The following is a 26,195-nucleotide window of genomic DNA, read 5'->3' as shown; positions in this document are numbered from 1 at the left end:
TCCCAGGGCGTCTCCGAGCTATAAGAAACCACCTTATCTGAAACACTCCTCATGGATGGAGAGGTATCGCAAGAAAACCAAGGCAGCCGTGAAGAGCGCCAGGCAGGGCTGGAGCCAGAGGCAGCTTTCTGATGCAGGTCAACCAGGACCCCTCGCATGCTTGGCGAGCCCTCTGGGCTGTTACCTGGCTGCACTTCCAGCCCCTAGTGACTTCTTGAGTGTCAGCTCTCAAACCATATGCCCCAGTTTCCAGTGACCTGTGCCACAAAGTGGTCAAATGGCTTTCAAGTCTTCTGTCTCCAGGAGATTGAAATGTTCTTTACCAAGCCCACACCCCCAAGCCCAGGGAAGGGGCTGGTTACCCTGATCCTCCCTGCGCCTCTTTACCTTGCAGCTTGGCCATCTCTGCACAGTGCAGAAGTCGGGGTAGGGAGGCAGAAACAGGTGGTCTCTGTGACTTCAAGGCCCACCTGCTCTACAAGGAGAGTTGGTTTCGTGGTTCACCCCTGACCTGCTCTTCACCTAGACTCCGGCTCACTGGACCACTGTTCACTATGCCTTCCTCCTAGCAAAATGGTACGCACCTGCATCCTTGCTCAAGCCTGACTCAGGCTAGAGGCTGAGCCAGGCCCCTATCACTGTCCAAGCTGCACCTCCTCCTCCTGGGAACCAAGAGCTGCTCTTCCCAAGCACTAACTTCTCTGTCTCACTTGTGTTTCTAGATCCTTCTGCTACCTTTTCTGGTTCAAGTTGCTGTCACCTCTTAGCTGGTCAGTGAGCCTAGGCTTTATGTCCCAGTGACTTTCTCCTCCGCCCATGTGTGCCAACCCCGGCCAGTATTTACCACCTCCTGACAGCTGCCCCCAACCCTGGGGTGGCCTTTGGCTTGGCCTCTTCCTGGCCACCTGTGCTGGCAATGGGTCTCCCACCTTAGGCCCGCACTTCTAACACTGGGGTGGCCATTCAAGTGTTCTCTGTAGCCACCATCCACCTTTGTCTTGGAAGCTTCTCCTTCATCCATCTGAGTCTCTGTTCTCATTTCGCTGCTTTAGTCGTGGCTTTAGTGTTCCCATGGGAACACTAGGATTCTTTTCCAATTCATCTGCCCCTCCTGCCTCTGGGCTTAGCCCACCATTGCTTTCTGTTTTGCTGAAGAGCCCGAGATGACCGTCAGATGATCCAGTCCTCCTAATGAACCCTTCACTGGCTGCTGTGTTCCGTAGCTTTCAATTCTAGGCTCTCCCAAACCCACAACTCAAGCCACACTCCATGCATGCTTCATCTTGCCTTGGACCCCGGATGTTAGAGTAGGCTCAGCTCAGGACTGGGGCATCTCCTGCAAAAACGTGCTCACTCTTGACTTTTATACGTTGCTAGAGATGGGATGCCAGAGCCTCAGGTATGCTAGGCAGGTGCTCACTCACGGAACCACAGCTCCTGTCCCTAGGTCAGCCTTTGTGCCTGGAAGATCTCACTGTCCTCTTCTGTTTCTGAGACCAGCCCCGCTGCCCACACACAAGTCCAATATAAGGCCCCCAAACAGTTGCTCAAAAATAGCAATAATTATTTGCACAATGAGAGATGGGCCTCTTGGCCATTTCCGTGCTCCTCCCCTTTTGTTCCTTCAGTAAAGGAAAATTCTGGCAGCGGGGGCCTTGGGGAGATGGCAATTGGAGAGTGAAGGGGAAAAAAATGTTTGGAGCCTGGGTAAGTGGGCTGGAACTGGAAGCTGGCTGGGCTGTGTGTGAGGGAAAGGAAAGCATAGGAGAGCGCCATCGGGCAAGCCTGTGGGTCTGAGTGGAAGGTGTGCAAGTGTAGGCAGTGTGAAGGCTGAGAGTGGCCTGGCTGCAGGTGTCACTGTCAAGGGCCTCTGCTGAAGCCTGACCTGAGGCCTCTAGATCTCTATATTACAAGGGTAAAACAAAACAAAATAAAACAAAAAAAAACTACGCGGAGGAGAGGAGCAGCTGAGGGTACAGGGGCCAGAGGAGCCATAGGTCATTGGACACCTCAGCAGCTAGGTGGTAGAGTAAGCAGTGTCCTGAGACCAGGACACTGGTCTGAGGTCTGAGGTCTGAGCCCTTGTTTCCTGGTGAAGAGAAGAGAGCAGAGCTGACAGACACATGACAGTCACCAGCTGGTACAAGGCTCCGAATGTCCCACAGCCCCTACTGTGGGAGTCTGTCCCAAGCATACCAGTATCTCCCCAAATGTCTGCCTAATGCCATGCCCAGAGTAAGGGCCTTTCTAGCCACAGAGCTGTCAACAGTGGGTTTCCCAGCAAGATCCCAGGTGACTGTTGCGCTGTCAGGAAGGCACCCAGGCACAGGAGCCCATGATGGGCTGTCTCCCTTCTCTGTAAGGCGATTCTGTGATGTATTTCGTAACCCCCAGTACAATCATGTACTATAAGGCTCTTACGGATGGTCTTCAGGCCATGTTTACAGTGACCTCCAGCCAAGAGCTGTGAAGTCACATCTCCAGAAAGGCTTCTAAGTTGGGCTGCATCTGTTTACTTATTTTTATTGTGTTTATGATGTGACCACAGTAAACATCCAAACCAGTGCTGAGGTCATATGTTTGTTTCTTCTGGAGCTGGAGCTGGAACCAGGGCCCCCCACACATAGGACAGACGTTTTCCTACTGAGCGATGACCCCCCAACCCCACCTTGTAAAATTTAATTGAACAAATTAATAAATGTGTTTGTGGTGACTTAGCTCATGCCCATTTGCAATGTGGGTTTCTGTGGATACAGAGTCCTGGGCACAGCTTCCAGGGAGGGTGCTGTTCACTAGCCTCTCATAGAGCTGGGGTCAAGTTAGTTAGTGGCTAGGTTGGGCTCCCCTGAGCAATGAAGGGCTTGCTTCTAAAGGCATGGCTGGTCAGCTGTTAGGAGGATATCGTTCCCAGTGGGTTATTAAATAAGGAGGGCTTCTATGGAGATTAGCAAGGATGGTCCTGAGGTCCTGGTCATGTGGAGCTCTCTGCCATAGCTACCATCATCAAAGCCATGAAGGGAAAGATACACATGTGATATAATTATATGCATGACATCCTGATACCTTTGTAATGTCTCGGTTAGCAGAAGATAGTCATGTGTCTGGCTCACACTAACAGAAGGGGATTCCCCAGGGCATGGGTTCCAAGAGGCAGGGGCCATTCAGGTTGTGTTAACAGTGCCACAACGAAATGAGCCTCCAATCTGCTGGTCTCGGCATCACCCTCTTGCATGTCTAATGCTCCACCACCCTCCCTGAGGACTTCTGAAGAGGCCCCTAGAAGGTTTACCTTCTGGACTGTGTCTTCAGCCTGCTTCCAAGGCTTTTCACACTGTTCCCTTCTATACAGCCAATGCCACTTTTTTTTAAAGTTTATTTATTATTATGTATACAGTGCTCTGCCTGCATGTACACTCACAGGCCAGAAGAGGCCATCAGATTCCATTATAGATGGTTGTGAGCCACCATGTGGTTGCTGGGAATTGAACTCAGGACCTCTGGAGAAACAGCTAGTGCTCTTAACCTCTGAGCCATCGCTCCAGCCCCAGCCAATGCCACTTTCAATAGCAATGCTTCCTGCTTTGTGGGCTTGATGTGTTATGAAAGACAGGGTTGACCCTCTCCAAGGAGATAATTTTAGAGAAAAATAAACCTTTGCCTTTATATGACAGGTGTTGGAGTTCCAGGGTTGGGGAGTACGTCCGAGCCCCCAATCTTCAGGAAGCTTGCAGCCAATAGGAAGTACCCCACACTAAAGATGCAGGCACAAGTGGGAAGAAGCCGGAGGTCAGGGGTGTACAGGAGCTTCCGGAAGGCGGTGCTGGTCTGCAGCTCGACTGAGGCTAACATCTATACACCCCTTGGGCAGAGTCCAGGAGAGGTGATTTGTGCTCGGGCCTGGGTGCTCCGTTTCTAAGGATCCAAGGTGGTGCTGGTCTATGGGTCGTGCTCAGAGCGTGCACTTGTGTGTGGTAGCCACTGTTCCCAGGAAGCGAGATGCCAAATCCATATGGAACCAGCATACGTTACCCCAAAGGCAGCAATCCTGGTCTCTTATATGGGTTTGTAAGGCTCTGGGAGGCCACCCTATAAAAGGCCTCAGCACTGGCTCCACCATCACTGAGGGACACCTACTCTGCACCAGGTATTTAAACAACCATGTCCCTGCCCCCATGGGCGCAGCTTCTGGAGGGAGTGGATAGTGAAACCCAAAGACATGTGCTTGTGCCAAGGTACCACAGAGCTCTGGGAAAGAGGGGCCCTGTACCTTTGCGCCGTGCAGAGATGGCCAGGCTGCAGGGCAAAGAACACCCTGGGGGCCTAGGGGTTACAACCCCTTTCCTAGGCTTGCTAAGAGAGCATTTCAGTCTCTTTAGGGCAGAAGACTTGAAAGCCATTGATCACTTTATGACACAAGGTTACCAGAAACTGGGACGTATTGTCTGAGAGCAGAGAGGGAGTCAGACACTCAGGAAGTCACTGGGTCCCCAAGGGGCTGATGTCATTGACTGGGTAGCTGGGCCATAGTATGCTGCTGACCACTGGGTGAGTGTTCTTCCTCAGGCATTAACGTCCCTGAGCTCCAGGCCTATGGCCCACCCTGGTCTCAGGAGGCCCTGCGCTACCATCGCCCTGAGAAGGAACCGTGTCTTCATGTCCATTTCCCTTTATCCAGTCACGCCATGCCCTAGTCTCCTGCTGAGCTGACTGCTGAGCCATTTCTTCAGGACCCAGGTCAGAGCCACAGGCCCATCATCAAGTGTGTCTGCATTCCTCTCTTCCCCCTGCCCGCCCCCCACGTCTGTTCATGGCACTACTTGACATTAATGCTGTGAAGTGGGGTTCACTCAGCAGAGAGGAGGCTGGGGTTAGGAGCAGGAGGGTCATCTGAGGGCAAGATGCAGACTGAAAGTAGACAGCCAAGGTTCAGACAGCCTCTGAAGAGGGAGGGGGAAAGGACTAAAGTAGGGCAGGTCATCAACCCTGATGCCTCAGTTACCCTCTGCATTATTTTATGTTTTTGTGACCAAAGTACCCAACAAAACAACCAAAGAGAGGAACATTTTGTTGTTGTTGTTGTTCCACAGTGGAGGACATTTTGGTCTATCAGATCGAAGACAAAATGGCTCCATTGGGGGCGGGGCAGGGGGGGTCATGGTAGAGTCCATAGTGGCAGGAGCATATGGCAGTTTCCTCTCACCATGGCAGGCCAGGAAGCAGAGAGGTCTGAGGAATCAGGCGCTAGTCGTATCCTTTAAAGATCCATTGCCATTTTTCTATTCCTTCCATCAAGGCCTTTTCCTCTCAGTGTCCACGGCCTCCCCCAAGTGGTGACACTTCCAAATAATGGGAAGAAAGCGGTCCAGTCCTGAGCTGATGGTGTCATTTCAGAGTCAAACTGTCACATTCCACTCTGGACACCCAGAGACTCAGGGCCATCCTATCATGCAGAATTCGTTCAGTTCAACTTTGAGTACCCCGATCTCAACCCTGTTCAGTTTGTCAAAATCCAGGCACCTGGAGAGGTTACTTAGTGGTGCCCTTGCTGCTCTTCCAGAGGACCTGGATTTGACTCCCAGCACCCACATTGCAGCTCACAGCTGCCTGTAACCAGTTCCAGGGGAGCCGGTGACTTCCTTTGGCCCCCGTGGGTGTGAATGCCTAAGGTTTACCTGTAGGCAGAACACCTTCATACACAAAATGAAAATAAACAAATCTTTAAAAAATTCAAACTCTTTCCTGCCATAGAGTCCTTCTACCCATCTGGAACCTTCTGAGCACACTGCCTACCATCCAGCTTTTCTGTTTGCACTCTGGGATCTCACAGATGTCATCCCAGAGCTGACAGCATGCTGGGGCCTTTCTATCCCACACCAAACTCTTCCCCATTTCTCCTGAAAACCAGTTAAGTTCAGAGCCCTAAGAATGACATAATGAAGTTTAGTTGTAGCAACAACCCCTCTCCTGAGAGCAGTTTTCTGCAGCGCTCAGTTTTGTATGGCTTTAACAAGGACACCCCATAGAAACTACTTAAGGGAGCCAGGACTTATTTTTGCTCACAGTTTCAGCAGCTTTCAGCCTACACTGGATGGAAAGTACTGGAAGAGCAACTCCATGGGCAGGAGCTCTGCCCTTTTTCAATGCCGTGTTGAGTCTTCTGGGGATTTCTCTCCTCATAGACACCTTAGGGTCAGCTTGTAATAAATTCACCCCGCAACTTGTTATCATTTTGACTGGAGTTCCGTTACGTCTATAGATTGTGTTGGGGGAACAACTGGTATTCTAAGGCAACTGTGACTTCTCGTTCTGAACATGGGGCTGCATTAGCTAGAATCAGAGTTGCCTTTCTGACTAGCTATAAGCTCCCATTTCCAACTCTCCTTATGAAAAAGGAAAGGGAGAGTGAGGAGGTTGTCAAGAGTCTGCTATGCACCCCAAATCAAGTGGTCCTTCTGTATGAGGTACCTGGAGGCAGAGTAATAATTCCTGTCAGGTATTCTCAAGGCTCTGTTAAGCCCAAAGCCAGGAAGGAGCTCCACTGGTGCTGTAGCAGTGCTGTCTCCCACGCTGCTCCCAGAGCTTACAGTGCAGGAGGCAGAGGACCACTAATGACATTGCCCTCAGGAGGAGGATGTGAGGTCTTTGGGCTGCGGCCTGGGAGGATGCCTGCCTGTAGGTGGCACTGCTGAGCTGTGATGGGTTGATAGAGATGGGCCAGGGGCTCCAAGCAGAGCTCTTGGGACTGGGAGGCACTCAGAGCTTTTCAAGGACTCAGGGGTGTATGTGGCCAGAGCATGGGAGGGAGGGTGGACAAGATGAGGTCATTGGATCTCTGAGGGAGGATGTGGACTTGGCTCTACGTGGCCTTGTGGGACCGAGGGCATAGAATGAAGGCATGGAGAACGAGGACAAAGTATGTGCTAGATCTTTCATGGGATGCTGGTGCACATGATTTCAGCAATCCTCATCGCTGCCCAATGGTGGCTACCATACCAGTTTCCATCGAACACACAAGAAGATGGAGGCTCAGAGATGCTCAGAGACAGCAGAACCAGGCTTCCTTCCTGCACCTGGTCAAAGCCACAGCACCAGCTGCAGTCCCTATTGCTGCCCCCCGCCCCAGCCCTCCTTTCCCAGGTGTGAGGTGGCCGGCAAGTGGGGCCAGCCCAGCGGCGCTTCCTCCAGCCCATTCTTTTGGCCTCTGGCCTGTCTCTGTGGCATCCTTGCTTAGGATCCCAGAGGGAAGTGTGGGGTCTGGTAATTGGATTCCATTAAGCCTAATTAAGATGCAGATTTGTACATGTGAATGAAGGAAGCAATTTGGAGGCAATTTGGCCAGGCCAGGTCTCTCATCAGCGTCTCTTCTCCATGGGGAAGTTGAGAGATGAGTGCACAGCCACACACAGGCCACATCTGGCCCATCTCTAGGGAGGAACTCTTCCCATTGATGGAGGATGCAGAGTGCAGAAACAGCCTGTTCACATCATGCCCAGGGTGAGGCTCACCCTAGTTCTGGCCTCTTCATACTCACCCTAGACCTGAATCCCAGCCTCACCACATTCCAGCTGTGCTTCTTCAGGCAAGTTTATGAACCTCTTGGGGCCTCAGTTTTCTTCTCTGTTTAATGGGAGAATAGTAGCGCATCCCTAGACCATAGCCATGGAGATGAAATGTGATTGTGTAAAACACTTAGCAGTGACCCGATGTGTGCCTAGGGGTCCCTTAATGTGGGCCTTGGCCATGCCTCAGGCTACAGTCGGTCAGTCAGTCACTTCCCAGCGTCCACTAAAGCAGAGTGTGGCATAGAAAGGAGTGAGCAAGGGGAAAGGGTAGCATGGGAGAGGCAGAAAAGTAACAGCAATTCACACATTGGATGGGGGTTTGTGCCCGAAACGTATAGAGAAGCTTACAGCACCATAGCAGAGCCAGGCATGGTGGTGCACACCTTTAATCCTAGCACTCAGGAGACAGAGCAGGCAGATCTCTATGAGTTTGAGGCTAGCCTGGTCTACATAGCAAGGTCCAGAATACCCAGGGCTGCATAGAGAGACCTGGCTCAAGAAAGGGAAAAAAATAGACAAAGGGCCTTGGCATAAATTTCTTCAAAGGAGATGTGTCGCAGCTGACAGGCTTGTGGGGAAACATTCAACGCCACTCGTCAATGGAGAGCACCAATTAAAGATGTTGCCTCCTGTCAGTAAAATGACTGTTACCCAAAAGTTAGGAGACAACAGTTCCACAAACGTTGGGAACAGTGTGGAGGAAGGTTTAAGAAGTAAATGGGTACAGCCATTATGGAAAACACATGCAATTTCAAACAAAACCAGGCAGGGTGACACTCATCTGTAGTCCTAGCTACTGGAGGCAACAGGCCAAGGGGGCTCACTTGAGCCCGTGAGTCAAGGTCTTCCTGAGCAACAGAGGACACCTCACCTCTTATGAACAATATAATAAAGCCAGGCATGGGTGTGTACACCTTTAGTCCCAGCACTGGGGAGGCAGAGGCAGGTGGATTTTTGTGAGTTCAAAGCCAGCCCGATCTACAAAAGTGTGCTTCAAGACAGCAAGGACTTAGAGAGACCTTGTCACAAAACAAAACAAAACAAAACAAAACATACATTACAGCTACTCTGTGGTGTTGATAATTCTCCTTGAGGACTGAGAACCAAAGGGGGAAAGATGGCCATCTTAGAAAGATTCCTATCCTCCGTGATCACTGCACCGCCATGGCAGCCAAGCCATGAGAACAGTCTAAGGACAGACGAAGGAATGAATGAATGAATGAATGAATGAATGAATGAAGTGAGAACTCTGTTGGCATCTGTTCAGAAATGTACATGCCTCTCTCACTTTCCCGAAAGGAGGGTATCCCATCACTACACTTAGTGAAACAAGCCAGGCACAGACAGACAGACAGACACTGCATGGTCTCACTTGTACATGAAATTAAAAGCTACACCATAGAGATGAGGATAGGAACGCACAGAGGCAATGAAGGATTTTGCTTACAACAGGTAGTGGGTGGGAGAGCAGAGGACACAAACAGTGGGCACACTGGGGCTAGTAGGGCCAGAGCCCTTCTCTGTAGTGTGGCATAAAGGTGCCATGGATTAGGGACTTCTGTTCTGTAAGTAGATTTTAGCTGCTCTTGTCAGAGTAAGATGTAACTATGAGACGATGAATATATTAATCTTTGTCACTATAGTAACCACATTACTGTCTACCCTCATCCTGTGAGGTTATGCTGTAAATTCAAATGCACACACACACACACACACACACACACACACATACACACACACAATCCACTTACAAGTTAAGGGGGCCCAAGGCAGGAAGATCAGGGGTTCAAGGCCATCCTGAACTATATGGTGAGTTTGAGGCTGCCTTGGGGAGCAAGAGTGTTGGGTCAATTAAGAATGTGTCCTGTGCTTGCAGAGGATGTGAGTCTGGTTTCTAGAAGCCATGCCGGCCGGGCAGCTCACCACCACCTGTATTTCCGGCTCTAGGACATCTAATGCTGCCTTTTGGCATCTGCAGACACCGCATCCTGTGCATGGCTGCATGTGTGCCCCCTCTCCCTCTCCCTCTCCCTCTCCCTCTCCCTCTCCCTCTCCCTCCCCGCCCCCTCTCTCTCAAAAAATAAAATCTTCTAAAAACACTACAAAAAGAAGCATGGTCAGCCAGACTTGGTGGCACAGCCTACTCCCAGCATTCAGGGAGGCAGAGGCAGAGGCAGATCGCTATGAGTTCGAGGCCAGCCTGGTGTGCAAAGCAAGTCCAGGACAGCCAAGGCTGCACAGAGGAACCCTGTCTCAAAAATCCCTAAATAAATAAATAAATGAAGCATGGTCATCCCCGTGGCCCATGTGGCACAGGTCTTGGTAGCTTTCAGGAAGGGTGGGTGTCATGGGTCATCCAGAGCTGTGCCGTGGTAAAGGAGATGTTTTCTCACTGAGGTAGGTGTGTTCCCACTCTGCAGAATATTTGTGAGAGCAGGAAAAATAGTTGAAAGTTGTGTCTGACAAACTTGTCCTGGTTTTAGCACATCTTTTCCTGTCTGTTCTACTACTCCATTAATCTTTTCCTTTAAGTCAATCTTAAGTTGACTTCTTCCTTCCTTCCTTCCTATCCTCCTTCCTTCCTTCCTTTCTTTCTTTTTTTCTGGTTTTTCAAGACAGAGTCTCCCTGTGTAGCCTTGGCTATCTCAGACTCTCTTTGTAGACCAGGCTGGCCTTGAACTCACAGAGATCTGCCTGCCTCTGCCTCCCGAGTGCTGGGATTATAGGCGTGTACCACCTTTCCTGGCTTGCTTCATTTTCTTGCTTAGCTTTTTTCCCCTCTAACGACATATTTATTGAAGATTTTGGGGGGAAAACACTTGAAGTACTTCCACCAAGCAAAGCCACTATGACTGACTATCATAGGGGACATTTTGTAGGCTTTCTGCAAGCAGGCACACTCATACAAGCACACAGAAATATGTGTGTCAGTTGTCTTCCTCCTGTGAGAAAATGCCTGACGGGAGCAGTGCAAGGGAGGGCTTTTTGGCTTACATTTCCCAATGCACATCATGGACATGCCATGGCAGCAGAGGCCTGCTTGGTTCCTGGCCAGGAAGCAGGAAGAGATGGATGCTGAGCTGATGCTCCCACTCACTTCCTCCATTATATTCAGGCTGGGGACCTCGGTCCATACAATGGTGCCACCCACATCCAGAATGAGTCCTCCTACCTCACCCTATCCTAAGTAACCCTCGCAGGACTGTCTCCTGATTCCTGTCAGGTTGACAGTAACACTGTCACAAGCACCTTCCCTTGTCACCACAGAAGCCATTCACAGTTTTGTACTGTCCTCGTGCTGCTGTGCATCCAGTCCCATGGCGGCTACTGTCTGCATTGCTTCTGATGGTCCGAAGCACTCCAAACCACCATGAACCTTCTCTCAAAAGCTAGGACCCTGTTCTCAGGTCTCAGTGATGACGTTGGCCCGCATTGTATAAAACCATCTTCTGCCTACAAGAACAGTGCATGGGAGACATATGTCAGTCCCTGCCTGCAGGCATAGTGCATGGGAGACACATGTTAATCTCGGATTTACACCTGGGTCCCATTCCCAGGATATCTCATGATACACATGGTCTCAACCTGACACTCTGGTGAATATCTTTTGGTGCTATGCAGCATGAGGTGTTCTCAAAGATGGCTTGCTGGGCCAAAGGGTGGACACGTTTTATATTGTGAGCTAAAAAAAATCACTATCACCCTTCAAGGAGTAGTGGAAACTGGCTGTGTGTCGCCCACCCACACCCCGCCGCCTCATGTTGCTCGTACAAATGCTAAAATTTAAAACACCCAGTTCGGAAATAATTACTAAGAGAGGGATTTTGAAGTAATTGGTTATGGTGGTATTTTTTAATTGCCTGCAGAGTCTTCCCCTGCCCCCCCTTGTCTTTGTGTGCTTGTCAATGAATCTGCTCCCCGGGATAGAACTGGGTGCATCTGTACTTCCTAGCATCTGGCTGCTGCCGCACAGCTCTCAGACTTTCTTCCACCTCTATCATTTGGGCTGCTGTGACAAAGTGCCTTCACTTTGGGGTGGCTTAGCAGACATCTGCCACGCTTCTGGAAGCTAGAAGTTCATGGTCAGGTGCCAATGTAATTGACATCTGGACAGGGCCTCTTCAGTGGCCTCCTTCCTGCTGCACCCTGGCCAGGGGAGGAAGCTCTTCTTATAAGGACCTTAATCTCGGGATGGGACTGTCTCTTTAAGTGTGGGCCCACTAGTTTACAGGCCCCCTTCTCACTGTAGCCAACCCTAACTAGCTCCAATGTTACAGAAGAGCACAGGAGCTTAGCTGGAGGGAAGGGAGCTCAGCCTTAGGGGTTCACTCTTGCTCCTTGTTCAGTTCTACTGCCCAGGAAGACTGTGCGTTTCTGGGAGCTGGAACCTTGGCCTGATCCCATAAATCCTACTCCATTCTCAGTACAAGACAGTCACACCAAATCCCTTAGAGGGCTGACCTTAGCACGGAGGAGCTAACTTCAGTCTTAGCTCTGCCTCTTTCTGGATGTCTTTATCTCTGCTCTTTTCCTCTGTCTCTCTCTCTCCCTCTCAGATTTATTTTTTTTTAATATTTTATTTTATGTGTATTGGTATTTGCCTGAATGTATGTCTATGCACCACACACGTGCAGTCCCCCCAGAGGCCAGAAGAGGGTATTGGATCCCCTGGGAACAGAGTCGCAGGCAGCTGTGAATTGTCACAATACCGAGAACTTAACCCAGTTCTGCTGGAAGAGCCGCTGAGCCGTCTCTCCAGCCCTTCAGATTTATTTTTATTGTCTTTAATTCTGTGAAGGAGAAGGTGTCTGTCTGCATGTTGATGTACGCATGTGAATGCAACGGTTGTGGAAGCCAGAGACTTTTTAGATCCCCTGGAGCTGGAGTTACAGACAACTGAGAACCTTCTGACGTGGGCCGTGGCGAGCAAACTCAGGTCTTCTGCAAGAACAGCAAGTGCTCTCCTGTCCCCACCTCCTTCTTAAAGATTTATTTTAAGTGTGTGTGTGTTTTATCTGTGTGCTTGTTTGGGTACCCTATGTGTACCCTATGTGTACATGGTGCCTACAGATGCCAGAATAGGGTAGTGGATCCCTTGATATTAGATTTACAGATAGCTATGAGCTGACATGTGCATGCTGGGAACCGAACCCAGGTTTCTACAAAAACAGCCAGCATTCTTAGCAGCTGAGTCATCTCTCCAGCCCCCTTCTCCTTGTCTTCTTCAATGGGGCTAATCTCTACCTCACCGAGCTGCATTCAGGACAAACCCAGGATAACGAGATAATGTTGCTTGTAGGTATTAAGCAGTAAATTAAAGCACCTGCCATTATTCTCGGCCCATCCATTAGAGGGCAAAGATCTGTGGATCCAGTGAGCAGGGTACCATAGAGACAGATGTGCCTCTGCACCCTCAGAGCATGTGACTCACCCCCAGTCGGTAAATATTAGCTGAGTGCCTGCTCAGTGTGACACATCTAACCAGCTCATCAGAAGCTAAGAAACCTAAATCCAAAGCATGTGGAATACCAAATGCTCCCAACATCCACTTCTAGGACTATCAGGACTTGGGGAGTGTTCCTCAGACAACCTGAGACTGCTTAAGTAACAAGCACTGCTGAGCTGAGTTAGCTCAGAGGTGTGTGAGCCCTTGGTTCCATCCGCAACATGGAAAAAAAAAAACGTAAAAGGCAGCAGGCTGTGGGGATAGCCTGATGGTAAAGTGTTTGCCGGGCAAGCCCGAGGACCTGGGTTCAATCCCTAGCACCTACATAAAAGCTGAGGGCAAGCCCAGCATTGTGGGGGCAGGGTGGGGGGAGAGACAGGAGGATCTCAGGCTTGCTAGCCAGTCACCCTAGCTTCCAGGTTGGCAACCTCTAGGTCCTAGGAGAGACCCTCTGTCAAAACATGAGCTTGAGAGGGATTGAAGACTACCTGGTTAGCGTGTGTGCCCACCCACACACTGAGCCTTCACTGACCTCCTGACTGATGGCTGCCTCAGTGGGTTCTGGCACACCTACAAACTTTGAGAAGAGCTGGGTCAAGTGGACAGAGGAATCTGTTGTGGGGACGAATGCCAGGGTGTGCTTGCTGCCATCAAACGGCACTTCACCATGAGCCTGGTGGCAGCCACAGACCCTTAGTTATATTTTTGTCTCAGAGAGATTTGCTACAAGAGTCTCAGAAGCCAGCTTCCTCCCGCTGTGCGGCAGTTGTCTGCAGGGCTCTGCCTTCCTTCAAACAGAGAGGAAAAAGAAAAGGCTTCCTATCTGTTCTGAGGCAAATGTGTCACTTTCAAATGGATTCTTTCCCAGCTTGGACGCAGTTTCTCATCCCCCTCTGGTGAGTCACCGCAGATGTTGCCTTTGCTCGATGCCTTTCGTTAGCAGAGGGCAGATTTCACAGAGCACGTCCCAGGGACAGTCCTGAGGAATTGGTTCTCTAAAGGCCACAGCAGAACTGCACCTACCCCCGTGGGAAGGGCTGTGGAGACCTCCTATGGCCAGGCAAAGGGTCCTTGTCACCATAGTGACTTGCTGCCCTTGCTTGCTCAGATCCAGCTTCTATGGAGTTGTTTTCAGCCTTCTGGTTTCGATGAGAAGGGGGCCCAGGTTCTGTAGCCTGGCTTTTGGCTACTTTATTGGGTTATTTTTCCTACCTCCTATACCACTTCTATCCCTTACACAAACGCGCACACACACCCACACCAACGTTAGGTAGTAGAGAAAGAAGGCTAGAGAGGAAAGGGGGCAATACTATCGTTAGACTACTTCCTGCTGTTTAGGGCTGTCAGGTTCCTTGGGAAATTTTGATCTTCCTTGAGAAGATATCTCCCATCTCCAACCAGCAACCAGCAATCCAGAAAGCAGCAAGCAGCAGCAGCAGCAGCAGGAAGAGAAGCAGCATTCACCTTCCCTCTTGAGACTCTGGCATTTATGTACCTGCTGAAGAATTCCCAGAATTCCAGACGTAGACTATCTTCAGCTGGCAAAATCACACACACACCCCCACAAAGCATGAGGCAAACCATAGCTAGGTCAGCTGCTGTGGGCAAGACAAAGCAGCCCCATATTCCATACCTGGGATTAAAATGAGCATAACAAACATAACATTTCTATATTTTTAAAGAAACAAAAATCCTTACCACAAGGTTTCTTCTGATCATGCGCATCGTCAGTCAGCAGCAGGCTATAGCGACCAAGAGTGTGGGTGGGTGCTGGAAATTACCCTCACAGAGCTCTTACCCTCTCCACCCCATTCACCGTCATCTCCAGCCACACCCCATTCCATGCTGTCTGTCTTAAATGCCAGGGCATGTCCACTCCAGGGCCTTTGCCCTGAGTGTGTCTTCTTCTGGGATGTTCTTTCCCAAAAGTGTCAACATCATTGATTCCTTCATTTTTCAAGTCCCTGCTCGAAGGCCACCATCTCATCTTGACCACTTTAATCCATCCATAACACCCCCATAGCATCTCTCATCTACTGATGCATTATTTATTTACTTGGGTTTTTCTTTGTGGCCCATGTCTCCCACTAAGTAAGAGCACTTATAAATAGGACCTCTCTTATTTTCGCGTATGTATGATGTACTGGAGTGCCATAATAAAGGTTGCTTGACTGACTGGATTATTGAGTGAATGCTCTGGCTTTGTTTTTTTTACTAGCTGTGTGACTATGGGCTCATTATCATCTCTGATCCTCAGTCTGTGCATTCATAAAATGGGTCTGCATGGTTACAGAGGTCTGTGTGCTAGACAAGACAGTTTATCTATCTCTAGTCTTTTTATCTGTACCGCTGTCACAAAATACCCAAGACTAGTTAATTTATAAAGAACAGAAATTTACTTCTCACAGTGTGGAGCATTAAGGTGTTGGCAAGGTCCTATCTGGTGAGGGTCCCTTCCTCAGAGATGACACTGACTGCCCATATGTGGCACGGGTGATGAGAGAATCCAGGAGCTTTCTGGAGCCTTGACTGTAAAGACTGATCCTGTCCAGGGAGGATCTCCCAGGGTCTCATTGCCTCCTAAAGGTGCCATGTCTTCTCACCAGTCTCAACATTTATTGTTAATTGGCACTGGCGCTCGAACCCAGGGCCTCAAACACACCAAGCATGTGTTCTGTCACTGAGCCGTACTCCAGCCTCGATCCACTTCTTAAATGCCATTGCCTTGGGGCTTATGTTCTAGCTGGGCTGCCTGGAGGGACACAGACATTCAAACCGTAGCTGCGCACACATTCCAGTGATCTCCACGGCGCCCAGTAGGTTCAGTCCCTGGAAATGCTGCCATTAGATCTTTACCAAGACCAGCAAAATGAGATAGACCATGTAAGGAAGATGAAAGAGGCTCTCAAAGGACTGTCATGCATGTCAAGAGATGGCAGAGGTCTGGCTGTGTGGCTCAAATGCAGAGGCTTCTCTGCGCAGGTGTGGTATTTGTACTGGGCCCCTGGGCATGTGGGATGGTGGTGTAAGGGGTGGCACTGTGTGAACCAGGAGGTTTAGAAGGGGGAGTGTGCTGTGGGACCGGCAGAAATACTTCCAGAATGTGAGGAACAGGGAGAGCAGAACAAGAAGGGAGGAGAGAGGTGCCCGGTGCCTTCTGGGAGAGGCATAGTCAATGGGACTTAAAGGGGACAGAGTGGTTCCGAGCCAAGTCAGAACAGAAGGCTGTGCCGCAGGAAATCAGGGGCCTGGGCATCCCACTGCTGCTGTCACAGCCCCGCTGGAGGGTGGCAGAAAATATTACAGGCTTGTTATCCTGAGACCAGGGTCAACCTGCAAGTAGCCCTGAATATGGGAAACCAGTTGTCGGTGGGTTTCCTGGGCATGGCGTTGTTCTGTAGAGTGGGAGACGGGTCCACAAAGGGATCGAGAAGAATAAAGGCTCTCTCTGTGTTTGCCATCCAGCCACTCATTCCTTCGTTTATCCACTCAACAAACACTGTGTCCAAAACAGTTCAGGTGGGCAGCCCAGGCTCAGCACTCTCGCCTCAGTGTCTGTGTTTCATTCTCTACTTGGAGGGAAAATTCTGTAACGTAAGAGATGTGGAAGAGACGGTTTCTGGTAGGTTCTAGTATGCTAGCTCTGGTTATTTTTGTCATACCACCCAGAGGAGGTTTCTGAGCCCACAATGCAGACTCAAAAGGAAGGAAGCTAGTGCTGGGTTAGAGATGGCTGCGTTGTCATTAGGAGGTAGGACAGGGAGACAGCAGTGAGCTGGCCTCTGCCTGCACTAGGCTGCCCCCCTGCCGGGGAATATAGCACACAGAATTTCCTAACTCCACACAGTTGGCATGTGTGATGAGGCTAATAATTCACTGCAGAGAGCTGTGAAAATTCAGAACAATAAAAGAATGGATGTCTTAGAGTGAGAACGCAGTGAGCAAGGTCCCTTTGAAGAAGCCCTGTCCCCCAGGCTTTTACAGTTGTCTCTCTCTTCTCCTCCACTTGGTTATTGCTTGTCCCCAGCATTCGGCCTCCCTCTCATGACCTCCAGACAAATTTCAGTTGGTCTTTGTCTATAGTTGTTGATTTTGCTTCTGTTTGGGGCTTTTTGAGGCAGGGTCTTTGCTGGTAGCCCAGGTTTGGCCTTGACTTTGAGAGTGTCCTGTCTCAGCCTCCAGGGTGCTAGGATTACAGGCGTAATAAGATAGGGCTTCTCAGCCCGTAAGTGGAAGGAAACTGCCACAGACTGCAAAGATCAACCTGTCGCAAGCCAGTGGCAATGGACCAGCAGGTAAAGACTGCCGAGCCCGACAGCCTGAGTTCAATCCCTGGGACTTACGTGGTAGAAGGACAGAATTGACTCTGGAAAGTTATCCTAGGATATCCCATACCTACCATGGCACAGGATCACACACACACACACACACACACACACACACACACACACACACACACACACGAACACACTTTCACATACACGCACAAAGACACACACTAAATGTAAAGTAAGATAATAATAATAAAACCAGTGTGTCGTAACAGGACCAAGATTGGATGACTCCATATCCATGAAGTAATCAGGTCCATAGAGATGGGAAGTGGGGTGGGGCTGCCGGAGCTGGGAGTGGGTGGGGAGTTATTTAACAAATGTGGAATGTCATGTGCTCAGGGTGGAGGGTTCTGGAAGCTGGCTGCACAATATGAATACATAACATCTCTGAAGCCAGTGTTTGCAGGGTAGGGCGGGCGTGTTTGATGTAGAGCACTTTACAGTTTTGTTTTTTTTAAGGGTTTTAAGGAAATAAAAAGACAACTGTGTGACGTGCCAGCCACTTCTGAGAGCATGAGAATAGATGCCAACCAGGCATCCTGCGCCTCCTAGAGAGGACAAGGTCCTACCTAAGGGGTCAGGCCTGAGTCTGAGCCGGCACCTAGATCTGACCTGCAGAACACACAGGGGGTGGGACAGTGTGCAACAGTGAGCCCAAGCGTGCAGCCTGCATACCAGACCCCATCATTTTCCATCCAGAAAGAGGAACAGACAAATTAAAACAGACTGAAAAGGGGCTGGTGAGGGGGGCCCATGGGTAAGGCCACTTGTCACTCTTCCAGAGAACCCAAGTTCAATTCCCAGCAACCACGTGGCAGCTCAGACACATATGTAACTCCAGTTCCAGGGTTATGACGCCCTCTTCTGGTCTCCAAGGGCAGTGAACACATGTGGTGCGCATACATACAGGGAAACACTCATACATATAAAATAAAGGGTTGTTGTTTTGTTTTGTTTTGTTTTTAAGTCTGACTTAAAGGTCAGAGGCTGAGGTAGTTTAGCAGGAGAGGACTTGCCTTGCTATCACGAGCACCCCAAAGATTAAAAAAGACTTATCAAGTCTTGTAAGTGGGCAAGAATGTAAAGTCTTGGGGTACCCTCCCTCCATCTTTCCTTCCTTCCTTCTCTCATGTGTGGGGGTACATGGTTATGTATGTGCATGCATATGCTTGTGTGGAGGCCAGAGGTTGAGGTTGGATACCTTCCCCTCTTTTCGCTCCACCTTATTTATTTATTTATTTATCTATTTATTATTTATTTTTTGAGGCAGGATTTCTCACTGAACTTGGAGCTCACCAATCAACTAGACTGGCTAGCCAGGCAGCCCCAGGCATCCAACTGCCTCCACCTTCCCAGCACTAGGGTGACAGGTACATTCCACCACAGCTGGCTTCCCAGCATTGGAATCACAGATGCATGCCACCACAGCTGGGTTTTGTGGAATGCTGGGATCCCTATGTCTGCTCAACAAGCTCTTTATGGATCGAGCCATCTCTGGATGCAGTTTGACAAACATTAAGAGTCCTTAGAGTCAAAGTAACTGCCACTTGTGGAAGCCATAGGTGGGAGGTAATGGGTGCCAAGCATTTCTTTCCAGGTATTTATCTTATAATAATCCTTGAGTTCACATGTTGCCATTTTGTGCGGTTTATGTTTTGTTAAGACAAAACAAAGCAAAACAACCTTTGGCGGAAGGAAGGCAGTGTTAGATGCAAACAACTATCACAAGGGCTTGGATCCAAATCCGAATTCGGCCTCTCATGAGCTCCGTGACCTTCAGCAAACTGTTTAACCTCTCCACGCCTTGCTTTCCTGTCTGGAAGAGTAATTACGACAGTAATTACCTCTTGGCATTGTGGCGGGAGCTTAATAAGACAATGCAGAGAAGTCTTCGGCCTCCACATCTGACCCTAGGCAAGCTCTGCTGATTAGGGAGCCCAGAGAGGATGTGGCTATGAGGTCACCAACGCCACTTTAGCTCCAGCCTGACCTGTGACATACTAGGTACTCCTGGCAGAGTGGCCTCTGGCTGACGTCACTTGCCTTGTATTGCTGTGTTCCCCCCACCCGTCATGAACAAAGACACTGGATTCGAATGACCTGCTCACTTCAGCAGAAGCGTGTAGGGATAAGCGTTGGGCTCGTGGTCACCCTGGAAGGCAGTGACAAGCAAGAGGTGTGGCCTTCCATAGGCACCTGAGGGTGAAAATACGTATTCAACACACAGCCGAGGCAGTAAATTGGTGTCTGTCACCCTGTGTGTCAGAGTCAAGCTGGCTTTTTCCCTCCTAATCTTAAACCGTAAACCGTGCCCCTTCTCCCACAGCCTGAGCCAAGACTCCAAAGAAAAGATGAGTTCAAGGTCACTACAGCAACTTGGGAATTGGCTGCCTTCTGTTCCCATTCCCATTTCCCTACCCCACCCCCACCCCCACCCCCAGTTTCTGTTTCCTGACTGTGTGCATTTTTGCTGTCTGTCCTCTCCGGGCATAGAACCTGGGACCTCATGGGTGTAAGGCAAGTCCTTTGCCATGAAGCCACACCCCAGCCCCGTGTGCCATAGTTTTTCAAGAGGGCTCCATGTCAGTTATTAAACAAAGCATAACAAAAGCATTCACGCTTTACACTGGGATTTCATTCAGAACGCTCCTTCCCTCAAGGAGATGGTTTCCTGGTCCTTGAGTCCTAGATACAGGGGAAAGGTGAGGTGTACATGGGAGGGTTGGGGCGGGTACAGTGTCTGCAGCATACAGGGAGGGTGACTTCATGTCTACGCCCCCAGGGTATACTGGATCCTCTTGAGTTCCTGGCACTCTGCTACCCTGGATTCTAGAAAATTTCCTCACCTTGATGAGCTCAACGGTAGGGGGCCCCATTCCAATGCTGCCAGGCCTCTCCTAACTCTACAGTTGTGGTTCAATGTGAGTAACTCAAAACTTAGGGTTCTAAGCACATGACACCAGTCGTGTGCGCGTGCAACCGCCTCCCCAGTCATCTCTAGGGTGCTTTTGCCCTTTTGCCCTCCCACTCTTGAACTCTGTCCCCCTTCAGTACTAGTTCCCCGTTTCCCCCACCCCATATCTAATCAGGGCATTAAACCCAAGGCCTTCTGCATCCATCCTTCTTTTTCTCTGAGAATACTTCAGTATACAAGAGTGGACTTAGGTCTGGGGAGATGGCTCAGTGGTCAAGAGTAGTTGCTGCTCTTACAGAGACCCTGGGTTCTTCTCCCAGCACCCACATGATGGCTCATAACCATCTGTAACCCCAGTTCCAGTGGATATAGCACCCTCATCTGGCCTCTGCAGGTACCTGCACACAGGTGGCACACATCCATACAGACACACACATAAAATTTAAATTAAAAAAATTTAAGGTAGAATTTGTGTGTGTGAGTGTGTATGTGTGCGTGAGTGTGAGTGTGTGTGTGTGTGTGTGTGTGTGTGTGTGTGTGTGTGTGTTAAATGCAAGGGATAAAACTCAGGACCTTGCATGTGGGGAACATGTACTCTGCCACTGAGCTATTTATGAGACTGGCCCTGCATGATGTGATCCAGTGCAGCATTTGGCAGAAGAGCTTTCCTCTTGTAAGACCAAGTAGGAGTCCACTGTGGATGATGTTTTCTGTGACCCACCACCCAACAAAATCAGCTCAAGGAAAGGGGCTTCACTTTCTGTTTGGTTTTTTGAGACAGGGTCTCTCCGTGTAGCCTTGGCTGTCCTGGACTCACTTTCTAGACCAGGCTGGCCTCAAACTCACAGCAATCCACCTCCCTCTGTGCCTCCCTGAGTGCTGGGATTAAAGTCACCCACCACCATTCCTAGCTGGGAGGCTTAACTTTTGGCTGACTTAGAGGATGCAGTGTATTATGACAGTGACAATGCAGTGACAGGCGCGTGGAACAGCTGGCCACATTGCATCTGCTGTCAGAAAGTGGAGAGAGAGGAATGCTGGTACTCAGCCGCCTTTCTCCTTTTTATCCAGCCTGGGGCTGCAGCCCATAGGATGGGGATACACACAGTTAGGGTGAGGCTTCCTACATCTAATAGCCTAACGCAGAAGCTCCCTATCGGGTGTGTCTAGATATTTGCCTCCTAAGAGTCTCTGCGTCTTGTGAAGTGGCAGTCAGTGTTGACCAACACATCCTGTATGTTGGAAGCACGCTGTGACCACTCTTGTCCGCTGTGGGTTCCGTGCACACCACAGAAAATCATCCTGTTAATTTTATGTAACCAGATGCTCCCTGGAAGCATCTCAAGTAGGTGCTGCATGCAGGCAGCTGGCGGCTTCTCCAAGCCCCGCCCCTGGTTCAGAGACTAGAAAGTTCCAAGATAGCTGGAGGCAGGGCCTGTGTGAGGGCAGCAGGGCAGGGCTGGCTCAAGGGGTCATAAAAGGCTAGATATTTGAAGTGGTAACCTCCCTCCACCGGGAAGCTCTCCCGGGAGCCATTGGTGGAAAGAATGATTACTTTCCACTTCCCTAAGAAGCACAACAGTTGCTGTGTGGTTGGACAGCACATTGTCCTGTTGAGTTTTAACTAAAACATCCAAATATGGGCTGTTGGCCTATTAAGCATCTGCGTAATTATTGCTCCCTCCCAGGGAGTTCACTGTATGGTTCAAACCGCTGCCTGAGTTCTGGAAAGCAGAAGGGGGGGGGGGGGGACAGGGGGGCAGGGAATACAATGGAGAAATATTGGGAAACCTGTTTCAAAAGCTACAGGCAAGAAGATGTAGTGACCCAGGTTACTGACTGCAGCGTGCTCTGTAGCCAGACGCCTCTGGAGGAGATGACAGGACACGTGGTTGCTTGCCAAGTGTGGTCTGAAGGCCCTGGGGGAGACATCCTCCCTCCATCCCGAATTGGCCCAGCCTCTTGTTTCTCAGCAAGCTGCCTTGCCTGCTTCCCTTCAAACACTTCAAAGCTTGGTCACTGTTGTCCAAATATGTCTAGAAGAACTGCCATTTCCAGGCTGCCCACTGGAGTGCAGATGCTCTTGAGGACCCGCCCTCTGTGCTGAGGGCTGTTGAAGGCCCCTGTCAGTGTCACTAAGCTGCTCCGAGTGGTCTCTGGGGAGCAGAGAGCAAGGGAGTTGGGGAACAGCCAGAACACAGGGCTCTGAGCCTCGCCGCCCGGGGCACAGCAGTTCTAGTTCATCTGGTTTAGATAAGTATCAACATGGACCAGCAGTAGCACCAGACACAGGGGAGGGGCGAGCGGGGAGGCCTGCTTCCCAAGTGGTCCCGAGCAGTCAGGAGGAAAAGCCAGTTTCCAGGCAGGAAAGGCGGAAGTCGGACCATCCTCATACCGCATCTGATCCTGTCCATCACTCTCAGGAATCTGTGGGACCCCGCTGCCTCTAACCAACCGAGCGCTGGGGTCCTGGCCTCGGGGCGGCCCTTAAAGGCCTCGGAGGGCACAGATCTGACTCTGACATAGTTTGACAACAATGTCAAGTGCTGCGTCTGTAGCCTTGTTTGGCAAAGAAGTTAGAAGGAAGAGATAAAATTATAAAACGACGAGGCCTCTGCAGCCATGAGGGTGGGAGCAGCGGAGGGGGGGGAGGGCATGAGGCTCTGTGAGCACCGACTGAGAAGTAGCACCCCCCACCGCCCCAACCCACACATACCTTTAATTATTTTTTCCTCACCCAAAATATAAGTTGAGGCAAAATGAAGCAGATGTGCCCCTCTGCCATCTGGTTTCCTCTTTTCTGAGCCTCTGTAGTGTGAAGCTGTTTAGTGCTGGGCCCATTAGCTGAGCAAGGCCAGTGTAGTTGAGCTAGTAAAAATTGGTACCTTCTGTGGTAGGGGACCTGATCAGTGGCTGTCCTGCAGTTTAGGTCAGGGAGAAAGGAGGCATTTCATCCAGGCAGGAATATAGGCTCAGCGCCTTTCTGGTCTAGTTTGTAGGTTAAGGATGTGTCAGAGGCAACAGTATAGAGGTGTCTTCAGCCCCTGCTGTAGTTCACAGAGGCGCCACCTGTAACTGTGAGCAGCGACAAGAGGTGGCGCCTCCTCTGAAAATGTGGCTGAGGGTTAATTAAGTAAGAGATACTGCAGAGCTGGGGATGAGGTTCAGAGGCAGGTCACTCAAGCCACCAGGCAGGAGGCCCCCAGACCAGTCCTCAACACCGAAAGAAGCGAGAGAGAGAATGGTGATCCGACTCTGCCTCCTAGAGGAGACTGTTTGCTCTACACCTTGAGATAAGGTGAGGATGGAGTGGAAGGCCCCTTGGCTGCTGGTGTTCGGAGCTACACGGAGGACGCAGCACTCGAAGTACTGTCAACATATGCCAGAGTCGCAGCTGTGTCTCCAAGGCCTGTGGGGGCCACCCCAAGGCCAGGACCCCAGTGCTCACTTGGTTAGAGGTAGCAGGGTCCCACGGGTTCCTTGGAGTCATGGACAGGTTCAGGTGCCATGTGAGGATGGTCTGACTTCCATCTTTCCTGCCTGGAACCTGCCTTTCTACTTGTGTGTGTGTGGCGGGGGGGGGGGGGGGGGGTGGCAGACTTGCTCAGGACCACTTGAGGGTACAGGCCTGCAGGGGACCAGGGCCAGGACAGGACTCTCTGAAGGACAAGCAGGGAAGAGGGAACAGGGACACCCTTGCAGCCTCCGAAGCCTCTGAATACCCCAGGGACAGCCTCCTGGGATGCTGACACCAATGACCCAGACATGACTCAGCCCTCCAGTCAACACCCACAGTCTGAGCAAGTCTGCTCGGCAATTAAGCAATTACAGCTCAGCTTGACAAGGCTTAGAACCGAAGTGTACAGAACTGAGAAAACCCCAGAGAAGGAAGTAGGTGAACCTGGCCTGTGAAGTCAAGGACTACCCCCACACAGGAAGTGACGTCAGAGCTGGGAGGTAGGAGCCAAGGGAAGGCCTTGGTGTTCCTGGCGTAGAGAACAGCATAGACACAGGTAAGTGGCGAGGTATACTCGGCAGGACTGGGTGTGGAAGCTTAGGTGTCCTGAGGAGTTTGTGTGGAAGCAGCCTCTCTCTGGGCCCTTGAGCCCTGCACAGGGCAGAGCCCATATGCTTGTCTTTCGGGCTTGCTGTCTCTAATGGGAGTATGAAACCGGGGAAGAGACTCTTGGGGAAAGCCAAGATGACTGGTCTCACCAACGACTTGGTGTCCTTCCAAGAGTCAGAATGACTGAAGTGTGGAAGGGAAAAGGAAGACGAGAAAAAGAACACACTGGGGCAGGCTGGAGGGTTTAAAAGAACGGAGGGAGGTTTGAAGGCAAGGAGATGACAGAGCGAGTGGCACTGTGGAGAGGTCCCCTGTAGAACACTAACTCTTTTTTTTTAATAGTTTATTTAATTTTAATTTGTGTACGTTGGTGTGGGGGTGTCAGACCTTGGAGTTACGGACAGTTGTGAACTGCCATGTGGGTGCTGGGAATCGAACCTGGGTCCTTTGGAAGAGCAGGCAGTGCTTTTAACCACTGAGCTGTCTCTCCAGCCCCAGAACACTAACTCTTTAAGAGTCCCCAGTAGGGTTTTTTAAAATAGGTTTTAGATGTCTGTTTTTGTTTTAATTATATGTGTATGTGTGAGTCTGCATGGGGAGGATGTGCGCCTGTGGGTGCAGGTGCCTGCCAAGGGCAAAAGATATGCATCTATATCTGTATATACAAGTACAAACATGCGTCCCTCCGTGTGTACATATTTACAACTTGATGTTGGACTTAAACGTCTCTTGACTGTAATTCCATGGCTGGGAAGTGGATGCAGCCCGTCGTCTCAAGTCATACGTAGCCAGGTTTCCGTTATAACCTGGCAAGGAAAAGCCAGAAGAGCTTGGAGCAGGGGACAGAGGTGACTGGAGCCATGGCTGTAAGGACGTTAGGTGGCTTCTGTGTGGAGGATGGAGGAAGAGTGGGCAGTCCAGCAGTGAAACAGATGAGGACCTGAGGGGAGGTTTCGGTCTCAGGCGGCAGCGAGGGCCAGCGCCTGCCTCTCTGTTCTCTAGTTTATGGTTAGGTTTTGGTTTTCGAGGCAAGGTGGCCTCCCTATGGAGCCCAGACTGGTTTGAAACTTGAAATGCACCTGGTTCCACCTTCTTCCTGTATTCTGGGATCATGGGTGTCTGCTGCACCCAGCTTATGTGTAGAGTTTTCAGATAAGGCTGACAGCACCACACAGCAGCTGCTAGAAGTGCTCTCTCCAGCTGGGGCTTTTGCTGGGGCCTTTACGTTTCTTTGTGTAAACCCACACCCAGAGAGGGGTGTACGTTGGTTGCATGGGCTGCAGCAGGGCGCCTGACTCACCTGACTTACTGCCGCTGCAGAGCCATCTAGGCGAGGCCACTCTGTACTTGGTCCAGCATCCAGGAACTTCCTGTCTCCTTAAGAGAGTATGATCTGTCCTCACGTAACCTTTGCTACAGCGAATAGCCCAAAGTGAGCGAGGTCAGCTGCTTGCAGCCAGGGAAGTGATGGCTGGTGAGGCTGGCCAATTAACCAACAGGACAGAAAGTTCTTGGACGAGCTGGGTGGCACAGGGCCCCCACCCTCCCTAACACTCAAGGGACCAGGGAGAGAGGTGGGCGTCTTGTTTCTGGCCCTGTCTTCCAGCAGCTCAGCAAGCTTAGCACCTGCTATTAAGCTTAATATACTGCTTAATTAACAGTTCCTGAATATATTAATGAATTAGCATAACATGCGACCCTTCGATGGATGGCTTCTAGTCTGAGCTGGATGAGTCAATAGTGGGGGGGGGGGTCACTGTTGGGCCTCTCTGCCTGGGTATTGGTTAGGGTGTCCAATCACATTCTTGAATCGCATTGGAGCCACTTGGAGGGTTTTCAAGTCTCTACCCTGGGCCAGTTAAGTCAGAATTGT

The 26,195-nt window shown here is 50.4% G+C and overlaps 1 protein-coding gene across 10 annotated transcripts in view; it reads left to right on the top strand.

Annotated features, from left to right (window-relative positions):
- Nucleotides 1-26,195, top strand: part of HRH1 (histamine receptor H1) — a 156,974-nt gene that overhangs the window by 106,466 nt on the left and 24,313 nt on the right. The window contains exon 1 of one of the 10 annotated variants that reach the window (XM_084765225.1): nucleotides 13,631-13,904. The exons of 7 other annotated variants lie outside the window; for them this stretch is intronic. The gene's annotated coding sequence lies outside the window, so the exon portion shown is untranslated. Of the gene's footprint in view, nucleotides 1-13,630; nucleotides 13,905-23,935; nucleotides 24,270-26,195 lie in introns of those variants that run through there. 2 more of the 10 variants (XM_084765221.1, XM_084765222.1) reach the window with 2 other exon arrangements.

Source organism: Acomys minous (assembly GCF_964271855.1).
Source record: "Acomys minous genome assembly, chromosome: 17".
NCBI lineage: Eukaryota > Metazoa > Chordata > Mammalia > Rodentia > Muridae > Acomys > Acomys minous.
This window is presented reverse-complemented; position numbering and strand designations above follow the sequence as displayed.